Source organism: Cricetulus griseus, chromosome X (assembly GCF_003668045.3).
Source record: "Cricetulus griseus strain 17A/GY chromosome X, alternate assembly CriGri-PICRH-1.0, whole genome shotgun sequence".
NCBI lineage: Eukaryota > Metazoa > Chordata > Mammalia > Rodentia > Cricetidae > Cricetulus > Cricetulus griseus.
Window position 1 is genome coordinate 34,283,597 of NC_048604.1, and position 13,506 is coordinate 34,297,102.

Sequence of the window (13,506 nt, forward strand, 5' to 3'; positions counted from 1 at the left end):
GCCCATCACTTGAGAGCTGAGGCAAAGAGATCTGATCTTTAGCTCAAAGGCAGCCTAGGCTACAAGTGACTATTTCTCTGTGACTCTGCTTCTCTGTGTCTCTGAGCCTCTTTCAGTCTGTCTCTGTCTGTCTCTCTGTATGTGCTCTGTGTCTGCCTTTATTTCACTCTCTGCCTCTGCATCTGTCTCTCTGAATGTAACTCTCTTTCTCTGTCAGTCTCTCTCTGCCCCTATTTCATACTGCCTCTCTATCTTGTCTCTCTGAATCTGTATCTCTCTGTAAGTCTTTCTCTGTCTGCCATTTCACTCTCTGTCTCTGTCTCTCTGCATCTCTGTCTCTCTGTCAGTCTCCCCCTGCCTGACTCTCTTCAACTCTGTCTCTGTCTCTCTGTTTCCCTCTGAAAAAAAAACAGGAAATGACCTGAACTGTAACCAGCAGAGAAAATATAATTAATAACTGTCAGCCTGTGCAAGTGGCTCAGTGTTACATATTTACACTTTGATAATTTCCTAGCAAAATACTGTCACACTGAGAGTTTTATCCTGTTAGAAGTTAATTTTTGGATTATGTAGACAGAAAAGCAGTGCTCAAAGCCCTCCCCAAGCCACATCCTGCCCCCTTACAGTACAGATTAAGTCATACAATTTATCTTCAGTTCCTGCTAAATCAAGACGTACATAAATAATATGTGAAGGCTAACAAATCAATATGGCAACAAGTTTGGATAAAACTCCTAGCATACACAACATGTATTTTAGGACTAAAATAAAGACTATAAAGCAATCAATATGGCTGCCACCATTTCCCTAAGAAAATATTTAATAAGGTTGCTTCTAGAGTTCTTGCCAAGAATAAAAGCAGTAAGACAGCTTAAGTGCTCTTTAAGCTACAAAACACTTTATTCATGGATCTCAAATGAACCCAAAAGGAGACAATGGTAATCTGATGTAACCTCAAGCTCATATCTGAGGCAAAAATAAAACATTCTTTCCCTTTTTGGAAAAATCCGATGCCCTAGTTTAAAATTATTTTCTTAGGTAACAAATTGTCTTTTACAAACTTGAGTGTTGAGGGCCTTCCCAGTGCTATTACATATCCATTTATTACACTACCATGAAAAGAATGGAAGTTTATTATTAATTCATGACTTGTGGTTAAATTTACTGTTACTTGTATCTGTAAGGAGTTAGCAGAAAATTCATTATTAGTTCAAGAAATCTTTTCTTCACACACTGGTTTGTTAACAGGTAGTTTCTAGAAAAACTAATATACCCCCAAAGACTTATAGCATAACACACACCTTTCTAAAGAAAATCAAGAGCTAGAAAAATTGTATTGTTCAGTTATAGCAACCTTACATATAAAAAAAAATCCAAGTAACAATAATTAAAAACTCGAGTAAATGCAAAAAAGGAAATAAAGTTGCATGGACTGCCTCCGTGTTTTATTAATCTGAATGCCATTTGTATATTTTATATATCAAATATCAGTTTGTCAGTTTGTGGAGGAGATCTTGCCTAGTATGCAGGATGCTCTGTGTTCTCTCCTCAGCATTGCGAATAAAGTCCACCCCAAATTTCTATATTAGCATATATTCATTAGTGATTTCAAAATGAGAACATGAACCAAGTTTTGAACACTTGTTTCTCTAGGGCTAGGTCCTTGTACACATACTCTACCACTGATTACACCCCCAACTACAATTTTTAAAATGTTCTAATTTGTGTGGCATAATGTAATTTCTTTTTTAAAGCTCATGGTTGATCTGGCAAGTTAGATCAGTGGGTAATGGGCTGTAGATCCCTATAACTCACATAAAGCAAGAAGGAGAGAAATAACTACACAAAGTTGTTCTGTGACCCCCCGCATATGCCACCATATACTCACAATAACAATAAAATAAAGTGTAGATACAGACTTGTAGCAATTTCCTTCCTACCTACTTTGATTGTTTCTTTTTTTATTTTAAACCCAGTAGTATACATTAAGCTACAAAGATGCAGACTGGACATTTAAAATCTATATGGGAAGTTATAGTTTACTTAATCACTGCCCAAGTGAAGATGATTCCCTCTTCCTCAATGACCTTTTCAAATGATCATTTGCTGGGAAATATCATCACATTCTTTGTTTTTGAGAGTAACTTGAACTTTAATGAGGAAAATGAGAAACTAATTGTTGAAAGAAAATTAACTTTCCCTTGCATGCAGCCAAGTTTGGCTAGACAGGAATTTTGTTGTTGCTGCCGCTACTTCAAAATCTATCCAAATCAAAATTGAAAAAGAGTATTGGAGTTAGTCTGAAAATCACTTTCAGCATTTCACCTGAATTGCTTCTTAACTTTTCAGTGTAAATATACTAACCAAGATCAATGAAGCAGAAGTATCACCAATGATACAAGAGTCATATTTTCACATTCTCAAATAAAAGTCTGGACAAAAGCCATCCACCCTTTTGTCAAGAGACAACATCTGAGACTTATTTTGAATTTTCTATGTCCACATCATTCACTGGCATGCATTTATACATGAAATCTGCTCATAATGAACATTTAATCAAAAAAGTAAACAGTAGCAGGGGCTAGAGATGAAGCTGAGTGGTGGAATGCCTAGCACATGCAAATCCTCAGGTTCCATTGTTAATACTACAAAGACAATAAAAATTGTAAAGAAGAAATAAAAATCACCATGGAATAAAAGATGCTATAATTCCATCATTTTAGGTCGAAAGGCCCTGATCTTGAGAAGATAGCCAGAACATCCTGCCCACTACTTGCAAGAAGTTTGAATAGGAAGAATATACTTTGTGTTCATTATATGCATGGCGTCTTGTAAATAATTAAGTCTTCAAGATATTCTCACTAACTTGTATGATCCATCAATTCCAAAATGAAATTCAATAATTTAAAAAAATAGAGAATTTGTTTTCAAAAGTGTAGCTCTTAATTTCATATTTCCCAGCTTCATTTTTCATAGATAAGTATAAAAACAGTTTGCGGCACCTTTCTACATAATGTGAGATATCAATTTCCTAAGACCAAAATATGGATGCACTTTTTCTTGTGCTGCTGCAAATGATAGAGTATAACTGGCCTTTTTAAATGCTCACGTTCTAGTGGCCCACCAGTGAACTTTATTCTGCAAGTATTCAGCATCATATAAGAAATTCCTTGTGATTATTCCTACTCAATAGTCATGCCTCATGAAACCTTTGTTTCACATTTTCATTTAAAATAAGGGTAAAATATACTGAAGTGTAGATGTTAAGAGTGATAAAATCCAATTATAGTATTCTTGATTCAGGGATGACTTGACAACAATCAATTAAAGCTAATACTATCATTTTTGCTAGAAGCTGTATTGACTACTATTAAGAATAGAATGAAAATTTAAAATGCTCTACATATATTAGCTGTTGATTCCTGACAGTGGGGGTGGGGGTTTCTCTGACTCTTTCCCTTTTCTTGGAAAACCATTCTCTCCTATTGGGGTGCTTTGACTACTAGCCTTGATGTGTGAGAGTTTTTGCCTGATCTTATTGGATCTTGTTGTGCCATGTTTGGTTGATGTCCCTGGGATGCCTGCTCTTTTCTGCGGAGAGATAGCTGAGTGGATCTGGGGGAAAGAGAAGGTGTGGGAGAATTGAAAGACAGAGCGAAGCTGCAGTTGGGATGTGTTGTATAAAAGGAGGGTAAATAAAGTTTGTTGAATAAAGGAATGATGAATTAATGCTTTAATTATGGTTAGTTGTCTAGACATTATTTCAACATTATAGTGTATTGTAATTTCTTCAAATATTAATCTTTGAAGTCACGGAGTTTCATAAAACAATCTTATTTCCTAGACTGAACTTAACAGATTCTTTAGAACAGGAAGATTAAAAAACCTGATGGTCATATGCTAACATTCTCAAGTGTATTTATTCTTATACAACAAATTAGCAGGTTAGATAACACAACTAACAGGTATCAGTTCTTTTATCACTAAGTTTTCTTGTCTTTGGAGCATACAAGTTATCATTTTGACATTATGATGTAAAGAGAATGCATGGCTTAAACATTATGTCATGTTGTTTAGAAGAAATGGTGTGAGAAAACTATCCTGTATTTCAACTCTTTACCTTTCAAAACAATTCTCCTATGTGCTACCTTGAGGAGTTTAAACGTAATGGTCTTCCTGCTGGAAGGTTGATTACAACCAGCTAGAGAATCTTCTATCAATGAAATCAATCATGGTGACAGTTGCCACTATGGCCTCCTCCATGTATTTCATAGCATGGAGGAGGACATGTGAGCACCTGCCTCCTAGATTTAGATTGTGTTGGTGCTATGACACACAGTGTAACCTTCCAAATAATGCCAAGAGGTACCTAGTCAACAATTTCATACTTTGGTTATGATGTTTTCCTCCAAAAATACAATTCCTTATGAATTTGTAATTAGAACTTAACAATATTTACAATTTAATCAATAAATGGCATATAAAATGTTTCCTCCACAATGTTTTAATATATAAACAGAAATCAAGGAAGATTTGGTCAAAATATTCTCATGATTATTGTGACAAGAGAAACTATTTGTTTTTCCTTTCATAATAAAAGTGGTGTACCAAAAATGTTAAATTATGGAACTATGAAACAAAAGCAAAACGAGAAATACCAAATATTTAAAATATTCATTATTTCTAAAGAACATTAATCAAACTGCTGGTAAGATGTCTAGATTCATAGTCAAAAAATTTATGAGTTATAAACATTAAAAATTATAACTTATAAGGATTCCACTTACAGCATATTTGACCTATATTTGTTAAACTATAGCTCTTAGTAATGCAATATTTATGTTCTTAAATCCCTATTGTTACATTAATGATGACCAATTTTCTATTCAACACAGTAGTTTTTCTATTATATTAAATCTTATGGATCTGAATAGGTTTACACAAGCTGCCTATAAATTATACATAAGTTTATTCAGAAAAATCAGTGGTTGAAGTCATTCAACTAGTTATTTATTTCTAAATTAATATGACAAAATAGTGGACATGATGGCACATACATGTAATTTTAGCACTGGGGAGCCTAAATCAGGAAAGTAGCAAGTACAAGGCCATTATTGGCTGTATTGAAAAACCTTGTCTCAACAATAAGTAAACCTCATCTTTAACTGAAACATAACTTAATCAGCAACCCTGGAACACAATAGATTCAGATTTACCTTCTTTTCTGTTCTGGAAAGGTTTTATATTTTATCAGGAAAAAGGATCTGCTCACTATCCTAATAATTTCAATGAGGCTACCTTCATATAAAATTATACCCATTCTTATTAGGTAATATTGACTTTCTTCAGTCAGAAAAAAAGAAGAGAAAGAGGAAGAAGAGGAGGATGACCAGAAGCAGTGGCAGCAGCCACCACTACCTTCTTGTACTGTGTAGTAGCTTTGCAGACTTTCTGAGGCTGGTTAAATGCTTCAAATATCAATATGAGCTAACCTCTTAATTTTATTTCATATTCTTGATGCTTGCAAGGGCTTGGCAATGTGTTACAAATCAGTAGAAGTTATGGGATGAGACAGATTTTGAACTATGCTCTGATTTTCTTGGTACAATGATTGCACATAGTCTCTCTCTCTCTCTCTCTCTCTCTCTCTCTCTCTCTGTCTGTCTGTCTGTCTGTCTGTCTCCTAGAGTGATTAGACTTTTAGTTTACTTGAAGTAATCAAATATATCCTGAAAAATTAACTGATTAACCACTTTAATTTTGATTTTTTAATATTTGTATTTTATTAGAGATGTCTGCAGCTTACTATTTCTGCACATTGTAAAAAGAGTCCATACATTTTTTCTTGTTCTTTCTGTTTCTCTATCATTTAGTCAGCTTTTCAAGTTAGAGGTGTTTTTTATAAATTGAAGAGGTAAAATGTTTCAGTAGAACAGCAAGAAAGATAGACTCACAACTCTGTATTTAAACAAATAAACAAACAACAACAAAACAACAACAACAAAAAACCAAGACTCTCAGCCATGAATTTACAACTCTAGTTCTACTCCTTATCAATTAATTTTTTAGATATTCATACCTCTGACTTGATATTTCATGCTACTGAGTTACCTAGTGCATTCACAGATATAAAAGCATTCTCACAAAAGTACCCAGAAAAAATGAAAAAAATTTGATAAGCTTCTTAGCATTTATTTCCCTTTCACTTTCTTTTTCTGTTTTTTTTTTTTTTTTTTTTTTTTTTTTTTTTTTTTTTTTTTTTTTTTTGCTGTTGTTTTGTTTGTTTGTTTTTCGAGACAGAGTTTCTCTGTGGCTTTGGAGGCTGTCCTGGAACTAGCAATTGTAGATCAGGCTGGTCTTGAACTCACAGAGATCCACCTGCTTCTGCCTCCCGAGTGCTGGGATTAAAGGCATGTGCATCTTTTCTTTCTGGCATTGTTATTGTTAAAATTCAAGGCCTTCAGTACAAGACTGATCCAGACCCCTGAACATGGATGTCAATAAGGAGGCCTCTGCACTCCAGGGAGCCTCTGGTGGTGGATTAGTATTTTTCCCTGGTGCAAGAAGGGACTTTGAGAGCCCATCCCACATGAAGGGATACACTCTGGCCCTGGACACATGGGGAAGGGCCCAGGACCAGCACAGGAAGATTTGGTGGACTTTGCAGAGCCCCTGTTGAGGGCCCTACCCTGCCTGGGGAGTGGTGGGTGGATGGGTGGGGGTAGGCTGGGGGTGGGGGAGGAGGGATGGGGGTGAGGAGAGGGAGAGGGAGAAGGGACTTACATGTGAAACAAGCTTGTTCCCTAACTAGAACTAATAAATAAATTTAAAAAAATCAAGGCCTTTTGTACATGCCAGGTACATCACTAAACTAAAAATTAGTGAACAATACTAAGAATATATTTGAAAGTATTTCCATTGCCTTACCATACTAAAAGAGGTACCATGCTACCGCACTTCACTTACAGCAATGCTCAAAATTGTTCTGTGTGCAGAAATGAAACAGGGAGGTGATAACCATGCTCAGATTACATTTTAACTACTTGCTTTTCTTGTAACCTTTATGATTCAAAATCTATACAACTCCTGTTTTGTTACTTCCATATTAACATTTTCCTTACAAAATTTTAAGTGTTTTCTATCTCATTTCTTACCACCAATATTATGAACAGCAGTATCTATAATCCAAGAGACCACGAATCGGATGTGATTTGCAGCTGGATTTGAATATACTGTGGCACTTCCTATCCTATCAGAAAACAAGATCTAGTTTTGTTAAGTGACAAAGATTAAATAACTAAGAATCACCTTACACATTGCTTGTACTTGATCTTGGTGTTATATTCACTATATTAAAAAAGTCCAAAGTTTATTTACAGATAAATAATAAGTCCTTTTATCCCACCACATTTTAAAAGTACATAAGTATTAGACAGGTTAAGACACTGTGTTTTCATCCTCAGGTTGCTTTTAAGCTAAATCTATCTCTAACTTCTCCAGTGAATGGAGAGGTGTATCCGTGCGTGTCAAGAGTGATGTATAATCCATTTTGATGGTTTAGGGCCACTTTCCCCACTCCCTGAAATGGAAAAACCTGCCCAGGGAAGTGGGCCTGCAGCCTTGAACCAGCTGGATTCACAGAAGACATCTGAGCTTCTTTGAGTCGACAAGAATTTCCTGCTGTTCAATCGCTCTACCTGCACTCCAGGGAGCATGCTGTCTCCTTATGGCTGTCGAGCACTGGGAACAACAACAGTCTTCCTGAAGCCAGAGTGGAACTGGAAGTGAGGATCTGCCTCTACTTGTGCAAAGTGACAAAGGAGACTCATACACAGCAATTGTGCATCTGTCTAAGCAAGTGGGAGCCTCAGTTATTGTCTGTAGCATAATTGAAGCTTTCACTCTGAAAATATGCATGGCAAACTTCTCCTGGTGGAGTCTCCTACTATTGTAAGTGTCACTACTATGACAAGGAATGGAATATTGTCTCTATCTAATTATGAAATAAAGGAATTTAATGCAACAGATGTTTGTTGTTTTCAGGTCAATTACCTGCAACTGTTTTCTTTTGTTGTTGTTGTTGTTTTGTTTTTTCGAGACAGGGTTTCTCTGTGTAGCTTTGGAGCCTATCCTGGCACTCGCTCTGGAGACCAGGCTGGCCTTGAACTCACAGCGATCTGCCTGCCTCTGCCTCCCGAGTGCTGGGATTAAAGGCGTGCGCCACCAATGCCTGGAGCAATATTTTTTTTTGACAGAGAAATGCATGATCCAAAACTGGCTACAGTACAATGTCACTGGAAACATAAATATCGATAGTGATGGCTGTAAAAGTCAGAGGAGGAAATAACTTGACAGGTCATTTACATAGATCCTGTTGATGGTGTTATACAAAGTAGCATTACCATTAAAAATCTTGATGAATGAATGAATCTTCATTCCTTTATACAACTCAACAAAGTCAAAGTGCACAGTCTCTTCAGTGTCTTACACTTAGGGAGTGGCAGGCACAGACTGACAGACCACAGTTTCTGTGTCCCTGTTTTGTTATTTCTAACATGTCTTTCTTTGTGCTCACTCTTTTCCAGTGAGGTGTTCAACTGTGGGCCATAGTCACTTCAGTCATGTGAGTTGTTTTATGGGACTTCATGCATGCAACGCCCTTGAGTAGAACTATTCTAGGAAATTAGAATAGCCTGGCCTAACCAAAGATGCTCCTTTATTACCTCTCTCAATTTCCACAGGATTTACTGACTACCCCACAAATGTAAGCTTTAAATTTAAAAATCACAGAGGTTACTTTATATGGATTTCATGCACAGATCTTGGACTTTTAAGATGTTTTTCATACTCCTCCAGGGAAAGTATAGTTGTTTATAATTTTGTATGAATCATTATGCAATACTTGGGCCTGTATGAGCAAGTAGAAATAAACATGTAGCTTTGCATCCAAATAAGGATGCTCTTGGGAGTCAAAGAAATCATCATAGATAATAAGAAGCATAAATACACTATTATAGACAACTACAGTGTATATTATTAAATTTGTTCAGTATTAAATTATAATTATTCCATTTCTTCATGTAATTGTCCAGATATAGGATTTTGTTAGAATTTACTCATTATATTAAGTCATAAAAATGCTTGACACATTGTGGAATTTTAGTGAATTTTAATGAATATTCAACAAAATATTCATTTGTTGCCTTTTAAAATTATTTCTTGAGATAATATAATTGTATCATTCTGAAATTCATGCCATATGCAACATTTAAAAAAATATTTGGTATTAAAAACCAAATCAAGAATTAAAAACCAAATCAAGAGTGACAAAAATAGCTTTGATCCTAATTCATGTAGAAAATATACAATCAGTAGAAAATATACAATCCAATGACATTCTGTGCAGGGTAGATGAAAGATTATGATGTTAGGATCTACAGTTCAAGGGGCCCAATTTTGAAGTTCAAAATATATTTATATTTAAATCCTCTCAAAAATTATGTAGATGCATATTGTGATTTTTTCATTTCTTATGGAATAAGCTATGGAGGAGTAAATAAGGGACACTAGTAGAGTCTAATGATAAGTTCATTCATAAGTAATGAGTAAAATGTTGTCTACTGTCATACTTGGTACTATTCTGTCTATTATCTATGTATTTATCATCTTCGTGCCTACATACCTATCATTCATCTACATAACATCTTTCTATCTCTGCATCCTCCTACCCACCTACCTAGATAGAATACTTTTGGTAATCATAACATAATAAAATAAATCTGTGCATTTATTTATGTCAAAATAATGCAACATTTAGGTTCATTTACATGTGCTTGCATTTCTGGTTGTTGGGGTGAGTGAGGCATAAAGATGGCGTGAATATAGTCACCCAAGGCCAGCCTCAGTAACCTAGTAGCCTTGTATGAAACAGCAACAAAAAGATCAATTTTCCTTTGATAATACTGACGTAGTATCACAGTAATGTATATTTGAATGCTTCAATGTATAATATTCAAATATTTCTGATGGACCAGCACACAGATTCAATTTAAGTTTTTGTGCTAAAATGAGTGGTTTGATGACTAAAAATACACTGGAGCAAAATGAATTTTAAGTGTTTCAACAAGGGCAGTCTCAAGATCTGCTCCAGATCAAAATTTGTTATTTTAATAACAACAATAAACAAACAAACAAATAGACAAAACACATACTGCAAGACACCAGGAGGCTAAGTGTAGCAAAGGAAGCACTATTTAGATAAATTAATTGTGTTTCCTTTTGAACATCACATTCTGTAATAAATATACTTCATTCAAATATAGGCAGTTGTTTATAGCAAAGATATTCCTAGTCTTTGTCACAAAGTGGTTTCACATTATCATATTATCTAAATCATCATACTTTTCCATCCACAAAGTTCCAAAGTAATCTAAAGTAGACCATCAGAAAATAATAAGGAGTCAAAAATAATACAAGGGAAACAGAATTCTTCCCTTAGGAAAAAAACATGCTTGACAGAGTCTTACCTACACACGGGACCTCTAAGACAATTCCTAGACAATATGATTTTAAGAAATTAAAATCTATTGAAAAGCACGACTTCTTGCATCCTGTTACAAGTGTGGTGGTGGGGGCATTATAATATCCCACAGTTAAACTAGTAAAGGGAAAACAATAAAACTGTATTTGAACATAACTGTTCACTAGGTTAATGGTCAGGTGAGCACTCTATCTTCTTATACTTCTAAGGAAAGCAATTTTTACTTTTCAAAGGGACCAAGTCTCTGGAAACGCACAAGGGAAATTCATATAAGGAATACTCTGTTCTCTTACTTTATCCACAAACTTGAAAAGGTAAAAATTCCTTGATTCTCTAATATTAATAAAGACTGGATTCTAAAGAATAATGCATTTTTAAAATATACTCTGAAGTGCTGAATAGAAAAGCAATACTAGGTTTATAGGTTTATAGTCATTTAATCAGGAAATGTATCATTATCTTAATTAAGCTTATGTAGCTCTTACTAAGGATTTAAAATTTATCATAGGTATGTAGTTTTTAGTGATGTTTTTCACTTTCATTGTTTCCCAGAGGGTAAGATTATAAGTTTCAAGTTATGTACATCCTTTAAAAATGCTGACTTAGCTATCAGAAAGCAAACATTATCCCAAGATAGACTAATGATCCCTATGTACTTTATTGTATAGTATCCTACTTTAAAACCACTTCCTAGAAAGTCATGATTATTATCTACACTGATATAAAAAATTGTGAGTTCTTCCTTCAGTGTACTTATTTTACTTACAGAACTTATCATAGATTCATGTTTCACAAAGTCATCTTTAATAGATTTGTTTTTTGAGGCAGGGTTTCTCTGTGTAGCCCTGAATGTCCTAGAACTCACTCTGCAGACCAGACCAGTCTGCCTCTGTCCCCTGAGTTCTGGAATTAGAGGCATGTGCCACCATCACCTGGCTTTAACTATATTATAAATCATTTTTTAACATGGCCCCAAACCTACGACATTCAAAATTCTAGTGCTTGCCTCCATCCAGTTCTGGTTACAATAATCAATGTTAGAATTTGCAGATAAATTATATGAACATATTCATCAATAAATATTCTTTGAGGTTATACTTTAGGAAAGTCACTGCTTTATGTGCAACAGTAAGTTCTAACTTATATGTGAAGATAAATTTGTTACCAAAGAATCTCTAATTGCTCACTATGTGCTAGAAGGAGATATTAGTGGAGATCTGAGTATTAGAACATATCTTAAAATTATAAAGAGACTAGCAATGGGCCTTGAAGTAAGAGTTGGAAGAAAGGGACTTTTCTATATCTAATTCTCTACATCATATACAGGGGTTGAAGAACCTGGGGAAGGTTAAGTTGTCAGGAATCTAATAAGAGCATGGAGCAAACAAAGTACAAGGGAGTCGTTCTTCTCTTAGGACAATTGTAGTCTCATTTTCTTCAAGTCAAAGGAAGAGAATCATGTGCTGTCCTTTCTCAGCAACACTTAATGGACATTTTTGTCAAGAAATTTAAATGAGTATCTGCCTTCATGAAATCTCCATGGAAACCTCTGGTCATTCCAATAAGATCAAACATAGCTTGTGGACTCCAACTCTGAATATTAAAGGGGTTAATGTAAATTGCTAAAACCTGCACAGCTAGCAAGGAATAAAATGATGCCCTAGCAAGGATAGCCCTGAAAACTCGCTACTAACCTGATATGGACACACTACTTTTACTTAGGAGTAGAGGCCATATAGCTGCCTGCCTTTTACTCACTCACTCACACTTCTCAGGACCCATTCATTTAGTTTTGTACCCACCTGCATGCGGGAGTAGTCCACAGTGTGACTCCCCCAGCTTTTGGAGGGTTTTGTTTTCGCACTGTTCGATGCCCAATTGGTCAAGGGAGATCCCAATGGGTCACTTGCCAGTGCTGCAGACATCAAAGCTATTGGTAGGGTCATGTGCTCTGTGAAACAAAGCAGCTAGGAGGAGATGGTGAATAAGGAACCAGAAAGATCTCAGAAACTAACTCAGCAGGTGACTTACAAATCAGGGTCTACTTCAGGGGAAGGAAATAGGAGTTGAGAATTAGGTGAGAGTAGCAGTATAGTCACTGGCTAGTTGTAGTACCTTAGAAATATTTTCATCCTTGAATGTTGTTGATTGTTGTGAGAACTACAGGGAAAATGTGCAGTATCCAACATTAGTTGTTCATCAGATAATAATGTCTGGCATACTTATAGACATCTCTCTACTTCTCAGGGATCTCTCTTTCTCTTTTTTTAGAATGACCATGTATGAAATGGAGCTTTTGATTTTTTAAATGTTATTTTTATCTCTGTGTGTATAAGTTCTGGCTTAGGCCAGAAGATGGTTGCATATTCCCTGGAGCTGGAGTTAAAGGAGGCTGTGACCTACCTACCTGGCTCTGTCCCTTGGAAGAGCAGCATGGACTCTTCACTGTTGTGCCCTCTTGTGCACCAGGGAATTATTTGTAGCTAATATTTCTACATGTTTCACTCTTTTAATAATTCCCCTCTCACAAAACAAACTTACTTTGCATTTGCTTACGTTGACTTAAAGGTGGGGTGACTACTTACAACTGTGTAATATTTCCTGTAAAAACACATGGATCATTAGAGTTGAATCGTACTAACGACAATGGTACATCTTTCCTGTGCACCTGCATAGGCCTCAGTTTCTCCCAAATGTACAAAAACAGAACACAATATATTTGACGCATCTCCCATTTTTCCTCTCTTGGTTATAACTGAAAAACTGCCGCTTGGACATGCCTCTGGCAAATACTCATGTTTTGCTTCATTATATCAGCAACTATTCACTGGTAAATTTTTATAAAGCAAGTACAACACTAAAATAATACTATACCAAACAAAATTACTCCTGCCAAATACCCCCCACTTCTGCTACACTGAATGCCCACTATTGGGTGTTCAGCCACCTGACTTCTAAGAGTCTGG

At 35.6% G+C, this 13,506-nt stretch overlaps 1 non-coding gene across 1 annotated transcript; it reads right to left on the bottom strand.

Moving 5' to 3' along the window:
* Positions 1 to 12,330: 12,330 nt before the first annotated feature.
* On the bottom strand, positions 12,331 to 12,458 carry LOC113837835. Its single transcript, XR_003488543.1, has one exon. It is a non-coding gene; the product is annotated as a small nucleolar RNA SNORA35 (small nucleolar RNA).
* Between the last annotated feature and the right edge of the window lie 1,048 nt (positions 12,459 to 13,506).